Raw genomic sequence first — 9,422 nt, 5'->3', positions numbered from 1 at the left:
GCGGCAGGTTCCAGGGCGGAAGCTGGTGCTGCCTTTTGGCGGGGAGCTTCCTGGCCCGCGGAAAGAGCTCAGCTCCACCCGCGCCCTGGGGCTGGCGCCGGCGGAAGAGTCCCAAAGTGCAGGACTGCTTGTCCCCTCAGGTGGGCTGTGCACAGCACGACAGGAATCGCTTTGTGTACCGACCCGGGCGGCCTTCCCGCGCTAACCACGCCCCGCCCATCTCCCCTGCACCTGGTCCATGATAATAATAGTGATAATCCCTTCTACAGGAAATGACTCCAGGTGTGGTCATCTCAAAAAACAAGGCGAATCCCCCACCTTTGTAGGCTTTTCAGGGCCAAGGAACGCGGAAATTCTTATGGTTTAGCATATTCAGAATCAACCTCCCCAAATCCCTCAATTAACCTCCCAGGCCGAAGGGGCTGGGAACCTGCCTGTCCTGAGGCGCCCTAGCTCCTCGCTTGGCCTCTCTTTACTGTCCCCTCCCCCACATGCCATTTTTTTCTCCCTCCATTAACTGCCATCCCATTTTTTCTCCCTCCATTAACTGCTCTGGGCCGCAGAGCAAGAGAAAAGGACCTCTCGTTTGACCTTGAACTTACCTTACCGGGATCCTTTTGGGTCCTGTGTTCTAGGGGCTTTCAAACTTTGGACCAAGACCAAGAACAATAGGGGGTGATTTCTGACTGATAGAGCAGGAAATCAATATTAACCTCCCATGGAGGGCCTCTAGGTGTTTCAATCATTTCTTCTCTGGTTTTTTCTGTTCTTTGTTAATTTACACAACATTTATATAAGTATACTATATATAGTAGTTACATACATAAATACTTTAGATTTGTATATATATTGAAAAATGTTTCCCAAGCAATATTTGTCCTTCCATGCTATGCATTCTGTATTTTCTGTTCTATGGCATATCATTTTTTAAAACGCTGATTGAAAAATTACCAGATTGATTCTGTAAACCACCATGTTCTGTATCAATATCAAAAGCACGCTACTATTCCCACTCTCTCATTTCTTTCTATCCCTTTCCCAAATCTCTCAGTGTTCTGGGACGTCATTTTTATTTTTTTCCCCTCTTGCCTTACTCCACACCGCCTCTCTTGTCCGTCTCTGTATAGTTTTACCACACTTGCTCTGGAAGAAAATTTTCCCATGTTCTGTCTAAACATCAGATTCTCTTGTTCCAGATGAGGCCTGATTATGCAGATGCTGGACTTGATAACTATTGATAAACTGGCTTGTTTTAAGATAGGAGTGCAGATGAGTCAGTATTTCTGAATTTCCTGGAAGAGGAAAAGAGGCAGAGAGGCATCTAGGCAAATGTTAAGGAACTAAGCCAACGTGCCTCTAAAAACCGTGAAAGGCATTACATTGAGTGAATGATATAGATAAGGATTTCCTTGGTTCTAGAAGGGAATAAAAGCCATCAAACCTACCACATAGAAACAAAACAAAACAAAAAAAATTTAAAAACCGCCACATAGATCCGTTAAAAAAAAAAAAAATCCCTGACTATGTTTAAACTTTCACACACTTTTGACTCTCAGATTCTAACAGGACAGCAAATCATTTGTTTAGCAGCACAGTGGGATCAGAATTCAGACTTTACAGAATAGGTAGGGCTAGATGTACGTGACAGATTCTTCAATTTATTCATCCTGTGGTTCCTACAACAGTGTGTATCCCATATCCTTATTCTTTTAATCAAAACTAAAAAGCCAAAAGGACAAGGGACAAGGCACAAGTACTAAATGGAAGAGTCGAGCTCAGCCTCTCTCAACTTCATGCCCTAAATATTTACTCCGAACTCTCATGGGTCTATTTTCTCTTTTTTTTTTTTTTTTAAGAATTACTCCCTTTTGCTTGCCTTTTCTAACCCCTTCAAGTCCCATCTACAGTTTGAAAACTCTGATTTCATTTGTCATACTATCTTTGAGACAATGTTGGATATTTCAATGGGGCATTTGAGGCCCAGTGAGCATAAGTAACATACATGTCTGAGACCAGCAAGCTTACTATGTTAGAACCAGGACTAGGTGAATTCTAGTAGTTTCCTCACAAGAAACCTAGTGCCCTTTTACAACTGCGTAAGGGAAGCTCCTTTGCAAAATAGGGAAAATGTCATTGACGTGCATGGGTTAATGTGAGATTTCAATGATGTAATGCCTGTGTAAGCACTGTACAAACAGCACTGTTAACCATGAAAGGCAAGATGCAGTCTTGCTGTCATGTCTGTTTCCACCAAAGAAATCCAGATGTGAAGACCAAGGTCCTTTATGCAAATGATTTAAACAGCTTGAGTCATCTAAAGCTCACTGGGATGATTTCTGACCGATAGAGCAGGAAATCAATGTTAACTTCCCATGTAGAATCTCTAGGTGCTTGTGGAGCTATGGCTGGGTCTGGAGTTCACAGACCCCTCAAGTCCGTTGTCCATACTGGGTCACAAACCCTTCACACACAGGTCTATGAGCTAGGTAACCAGCCAAAAGGTCCTTGGAGCTGTAGGTTCAAGAGCATGGCCGTGTGGGGCAGACATCTGAGGCAGTAAATGCCAGCCAAGTGGTGGCGCTGTGCATGCGCCCTAACTTCACCCACACACAATTTGCAAGCCTACACATCCCTAGAGAATCTTTTTTTTTTTCCCTAGTTCAGTAACAATCCTTGGTCTTCTCATCTTTGCCTGAGAAGTAGTACTTATTTTTTCTAGTCTAGTGTATTTGGAAAGCTAGCCTTTCCTTAATCCCTCTTTGCTGTTCTGATGATTACTTGGATATGGATTAATATGGATATGGAGAGCATAATATGAAAAATTAGTGCTGGAACGTGTGGAGTATGCATAAAGCAAATGTATTTCACAGGGCCTGGTTTTCCAAAGCCTTGCAGCTTCAAATATTGACCTTGCAAAGGATAGGAAATTTTCCGCAGGTTATATAGTCTCTGTTGTAAGATAAAAAATTGTAGCACAGCAAGGATGCTGGCTCAAAGACAGACAAGTTACTGATTGATATGTAAAGATACTATGAAATTGACCTAAGAAGAGAATGTTTGCTAAAATCAAGCTTTCCTTAGTGGATCAACTTAATTGCATTATAGAATGTCACCTTGCTTGTCTTACTGAATGTTACCAGCTTCTATTGTTAAACTTGTTAAACTGTACTTAGCAAAAACCCCACCTAGGTTCTCTTCCTGTAACTTCCTGGTCTGAAGAATAAATGCGGGAAGAGAACCCCAATTTGTGGTTTATTCCCCAAATGGAAGGAATGCCTCACTCTTGAGGGTTCTGGGAGATTAATACCTTTTTGGGGCTTCTCACTGCTCAGAAGAGATGGGCTTTGAGTAATCTTTGGTGGCTCCGTCACCCAGGGGAAAAGGGGTGACAAATCCATGGGAGACAAAGCAACAAGAAAAGATTACAATAAAGAGCACAGACACTCCTTATTTTAAGGGACTGGGATGATTTAAGTAGATATATGAAGTGATTTGCCTAAGGTAGCAAAGGGAGTTAAAGACAGAGTAGGAATTCAATATACTTGATAAAAATAGCCAAATCGGGATCCTCCCCCCTGCATATTGGCGAACCCACTCACGTGCATGTTAATAATCAAAGTGTAACTACCTAAAATTGTTTCACTTTGTGCAATGTTGCAGTTGTGGTAGGATTAGGATATGGCAGTGATTCTCCAACATTCTCTACATCAGAATTACCTAGAGGGTTTGTTAAAACCTAGATTACTGGGTTGCAACCTTAGAATTTCTTGTTTAGTAGGTGAGGTCTGAGAATTTGTATTTCTCACAAGTTCCCAGATGATGCTGACACTATTGGTAGAGACCACACTTTGCTGGAACTTCTAATTTTCTGGAGTTTAGCAAAACTGTGGCAAAACCATGAAGTAAGAGAAGTCTGTTTTATGAGTTGTTAATATCCTTTTCTCCTAAATCCTAGGTCTGTGCTAATAATCAAGTAATCCACTTAAGATAGTGGTAGATACAGGCTTAAGGCAAAGGTTCTCAAACATTAGTTTATGTCAGAATCACACCAACTCCTCTAAATGCAATGAGATAGGCTCCTTGATGCCAGGGATTTTGTCTTGATCATTATCATATCCCTAATATTTGGGTATTCTATATGTGATTGTTATGAATATGGTAGACTGCTACATAGGTGGCTCCTACTATACTCATGCCTTCTAGAAGCCCATGCTTGTGTTGTGTCCTCCATCGTTGACCCTGGGCTTGGGCCATGTGATTTGCATGGACAATGGAATGTTAGCAAACATGAGGCAAGCAGAGACTTCATAAGCACTTATGCAGAAGTGGGCCTCTTGGGACCTAGTTAAAACCTAGTTCCCATACTGTAAGAAAGACAGTCTAACCTGCTAGCTGATGAGAGGCTATGTGGAGAACTAAGGCACACCAGCTGGTCAGCACCAACTTCCAGCTATGTGAATGAAACCATCGTGGATATTTCAGCCCCATCCAAGTTCACAGCTGATTGCACTTACTAAATGAATGACCCTGTTGAATAAGTGACCTTAGCCAATACCACCTAGAACAAGAAGACCACACAGCTGAGTCCAGCTAATCTACAGAATCATGAGAAATAATAAATGACTGTTCTTTTTAGCCACCTAGTTTTGGAGTCGTTTTTTATGCAGTGATAGATAAATGACCCAATCAACACATTTTTGGTGTGGTCTTTATCCCTCACAATTTAATTCTTGGTCATATTTGTTTATGACCAAGGCACTGAGTGTTTGGGGAAAATAAAAATACGAGCATACAAAAGTTTTTCTCACTTTTCAAAGATGTTTTAAACTTGCAACTAGAGCAAGTTAAGTTCTCAATTTGAAAATCTATTCCTGATAAGGTTCTGGGACAAGAAAGATACCTGCAATGCCCTTGAGAGTATAGTTGGATCTGTTAAGGTCAAGGTGGTGCTTAAGGTGGGACCATTGGTCACGATGACTGTTTTATTTCCTTACTGCAGCATATAACCTTTGGCTTTCCCATCTCCCATTCCTCTCATTGTCTTCATGCTTTCACTTTTGTGTGCTTGTTTGTTTTGTCTTTCCTTATCTATGCTCACCTCCAAGCCTCCAGTGGCTAATAGAAGAGACACAAAGATGTATGTTCTTTATTTTCTGCCTTTTGCCACTGTATATAGAGAAATAAAAAATATGGATACTAATAAAATGAAGCCTTAGAAACCACAATTATGTTCACGTACGTGCTACATTTATATAACTTTTATAAACATGGGGCTCTGACTTTATAAGTGCTCCATTCACACATTCATATCATACAGAGAAAAGAATGTTCAGTGCCTGCTATGACAAGTCACAGAGTAGGCACAAAATATATGTTGAATGGATAAAGGAAATTCACTAACCTCAATGACATTGCAATCATTCATTTGCTGGCTCTTTAAACAAATGTGCTATTGAAAAGAAAAGGTAACTTTACGTTTTATTTGTTTAGTCTCCATGTTTAAACTTGATTAGGAAGAAAATGTATTATTTATCACACAATAATGGCATGTAAGGAAAGAGGAATGCTGGTCTTAATTGAAGGATATATATTGTCTTTTACTTTATTTCATATTTTTATTTTTCTGGTGGCTGGGCAGCATGGAGATCTGAACCTGTGACCTCAGTGTTTATAAGGCTGTGCTCTAACCAACTGAGCTAACTGGCCCACCCTATATTGTCTTTTTAATGAAAAACTCTACTCTTTTTTTAAACATTCCACTGAGATCATCTTTGTATTTGAGAACATTTCTGCTTTGTGAAAGAATATATGGATTTAATGTTTATTAATTAAAGGATTGAAAATAACTTTATAGACTGTCCAGCTCAGCTACATGTACTAGACATGAAGAAAATAAAGGCAAGAATCAAGGTAACTTGTCCAAGGTCACTCAAATGCATGACGTTGGTCACCAGGTGGTGAGATGCACATGTGTGTCTTCTGAATTTATCCTTATTCTTGAAAAAAGAACTGAGTATAAGCCAATCAATAATCAATCAACAGTATTATTTTTCCCAAAGGTATTGTAAACATATAAACATTACAAGTACACATAATTAGACCATCACACACACACAAAAAGTTGTGGCCTTTTCTCAGCTTTCTATCATACCTTCAGTACTCCATTCTCCCAAGTCCCCATTCCTTACCAGTGCATACAAAACTTAGGTCTTCATGTCTGTCATCAATCTCTCTATGTTAGAGACTGAGGGATTAAAAACTGTTAGAGAAACATCAAATGCTGGAAAGGATGTGGAGCAACAGGAACTCTCATTTATTGCTGGTAGGATGAAAAATGGTACTGACACTTTGAAAAATAGTTTGGAAGTTTCTTACAAAATGAAACATACTCTTACCATATGGTTCAGTAATCACACTCCTTGGTATTTACCTAAATGAGTTGAATTTTCTGTCCACACATAAACCTACACACAATGTTTATAGCAGCCTTATTCATAATTAGCAAGACTTGGAAGCAACCAACATGTCCTTCAGTAGGTGAATGGATAAATAAACTCTGATACATCAGGACAATGGGATGTTGGTCCGGCCCGTGGCTCGCTCAGGAGAGTGCGGTGCTGATAACACCAAGGCTCCGGGTTCGGATCCCACATAGTGATGGCCAGTTCGCTCACTGGCTGAGCGTGGTACTGACGACACCAAGTCAAGGGTTAAGATCCCCTTACCAGTCATCTTTTGTAAAAAAAAAAAAAAAAAAAAAAAGGACAATGGGATGTTATTCAGTGCTAAAAATAAACCAGCTATCAAGCCATGAGTAGACATGAAGGAAACTTGAATGCATATTATTAAGTGAAAGAAGCCAATCTGAAAAGGCTACATACTGCACAATCCCAACTATGTGATGTTCTGGAATAGGCAAAACTATGGAGACAGTAAGATCACTGGTTGCCAGGCTTTAGAGGGGAGGGAGTGATGAATAGGCGGAGCACAGAGGATTTTTAGGGCAGTGAAACTTGTACAACACCAAGAGTGACCATAGTGTAAACTATAGACTCTGGGTGATAACGTTGTGTCAATGTAGGGCCATCGATTGTAACAAGTGTACCACTTTGGTGTATGATGTTGGTAATTGGTAAACAAACAAAAAAAAGGCTGGCTGGTTGGCTTAGTCGGTTAGAGCATGGCCTTATAGCACCAAGGTGAAGGGTTCAGATCCCCTTAACGGCCAGCCACAAAAAAAAAAAAAAAAAAAAAAAAAAGAAAAGAAAAAAGATAATTGGCAGAGGCTATGCATTTGTCTGTGGACAAAAGGTATATGGTAAATCTCTGTACTTTCCACTCAATTATGCTGTGGACCTTAACCTGCTCTAAAAAATAAAGTGCACTGACAAAATGTAGAGATAGTTTTGCTAGATTTGCATGCTACGGTCACCTACTCATCCTCCTCAGCTGACTGCATGTTACTAGGTGTTCATTACCTTGGTTGAGAAATCACCACTTTTTCCCTCCCTGAGTGAAGGAAAAACACAAACCGTGTGTTTTTCCTATACTTTATTCAGTCAATAACACAAAAGTCTGACTTTTGTGACCAAATATGTGGGGATTTCTCCCCACTAGTAAGTAAACCAGCAATTCTGTAGCAGATACCAGCTGGATACAACAATTCAATTCAATTCTGACACTACCTGAAGACAGTGTCAGATCCTACAAGTTGAGGGCTCAGTCTCCAAGACTGCCCCACACTTCACATGCTAGTTGCAAGCCCAGGCCTCTGAAACTGACCAACCATCTATAAATTGAGATTCCCATGACCCCCTCCTTGGGTTCAATTAGAGCAGCTCACAGAACTCAGGGAAACATGTTTACCAGTTTATTATAAAGGGTATTTTAAAGGATACAAACAAACAGCTAGATGAAGAGACACAGAAGACGAAGCCTGGAAGGGTTCCAAGCACAGGAGTTTCCCTTCCCATAAAGTTGGGGTGTGCCACCCTCCCAGCATGTGGATCAATTCAGCTATCCAGAAGCTCCCCAAAACCTGTGCTCTTGGGTTCTTATGAAAGCTTCATTATGTAGACATGATTTAAAACTGGACAGTATGTAGAAATGTGATTAGACAAAAAGCATATGACCTAATGCTAACAGACTGGGTGGGGTAAAACCAGCAAGGCCTGTCTGTGCATATTCTTCTTGGACTCTATGTGCAGCATTCCTTCTTCCCAGGCATGGGTCAGGACCCCATCTGAAATGCGGGTCTTATGACTTGCAATCAAATAAGGTAGGTCAGATAATTTCTTTATGGCCAGCTCCAGGGCAGAAGGGCGGGGGAAGGTTAGAACAAGCCAGGAACCATGTATGAATACCAAATATGCTTATCATAATATCACTCTCCCATCTCCACTTCTATTCCCTGGTCTTGACCTCCCATACTGTTAGCCACATTGCTTGCATTGACATATTTCCTTGCTTATGGTAGAACAGATTTTAGTAGAATACTTCTTAGGGGCTGGCCAGTTAGCTCAGTTGGTTATAGAGTGTGGTGTTATAACACCAAAGTCAAGGGTTCAGATCCCCTAGCTGCCAGCCGCCAGAAAAAAAAACCAAAAAACAAAAAACTTTTTATTTATATTAGTAAGTTATAGTATTAATTTAATAATTTTTAAAAGCTAAGGTTATTTTAAATATCTTATAAGCTATTGGCACAACATGAAATCACTAACTTAGGGAGAATAGAATCCCTCTCCTTTTAAAAACAATCCACCCCCAAATCCCTGCTATTCAGGACAATCTCAAGTACACTTTCTATTTACACTTTCAAATGTACCTTAACTTCTCCACTCCCTTTCACGCCCCTTCCCCTAATTGCTGGTTAAAGGCACTATGGTCCACAAATGGAAATTTTCTCTTTTGTAGCTTGTGTCTGACTGCCTGGAAATGTTGGTGATGTCACAATGTTGGTTTGAAGTTAGGCAACATAGCAAGAGGAACTTGGTTAAAGGGGAAATAACTTCTGTTTGTAAATGAGTATTTGTACAATGTGGAAACTATAAGTTTGCATGACTCTCCTTTCATGACTCCCTCTTCTTCTGCATGGGCTGATATGATATTCCTGCTTCTTGTAGAGGATTTGCTTTAATGTAGTGCCTATGTCTATACACAATGGGATGTCTGCATTTTCCACAGATGACCATATTGCTTTGACCATTGGTGATCTCCAGTCTGCCAACCTCTCACTAAGACACCCAGACTGGCATATGTGTTCAGGAATAGGGAACAGAGTGACTGCTTTTAACTTATGATTCACAGCTATGTGGCTATGAAACTTACAGGAACAAGCCCCATTTCAAGTGAGGGTTTCATGCCTTCCGTGGCACACCCTGCTGAAGTTTTTTGCAGCAGAATAGTTTTCCCCACTGTATTTA

Source organism: Galeopterus variegatus, unplaced genomic scaffold, assembly GCF_000696425.1.
Source record: "Galeopterus variegatus unplaced genomic scaffold, G_variegatus-3.0.2 Scaffold809, whole genome shotgun sequence".
Classification (NCBI taxonomy): Eukaryota; Metazoa; Chordata; class Mammalia; order Dermoptera; family Cynocephalidae; genus Galeopterus; species Galeopterus variegatus.
The sequence above is the reverse complement of the archived record's forward strand: the minus strand, read 5'-3'. Positions refer to the sequence as shown.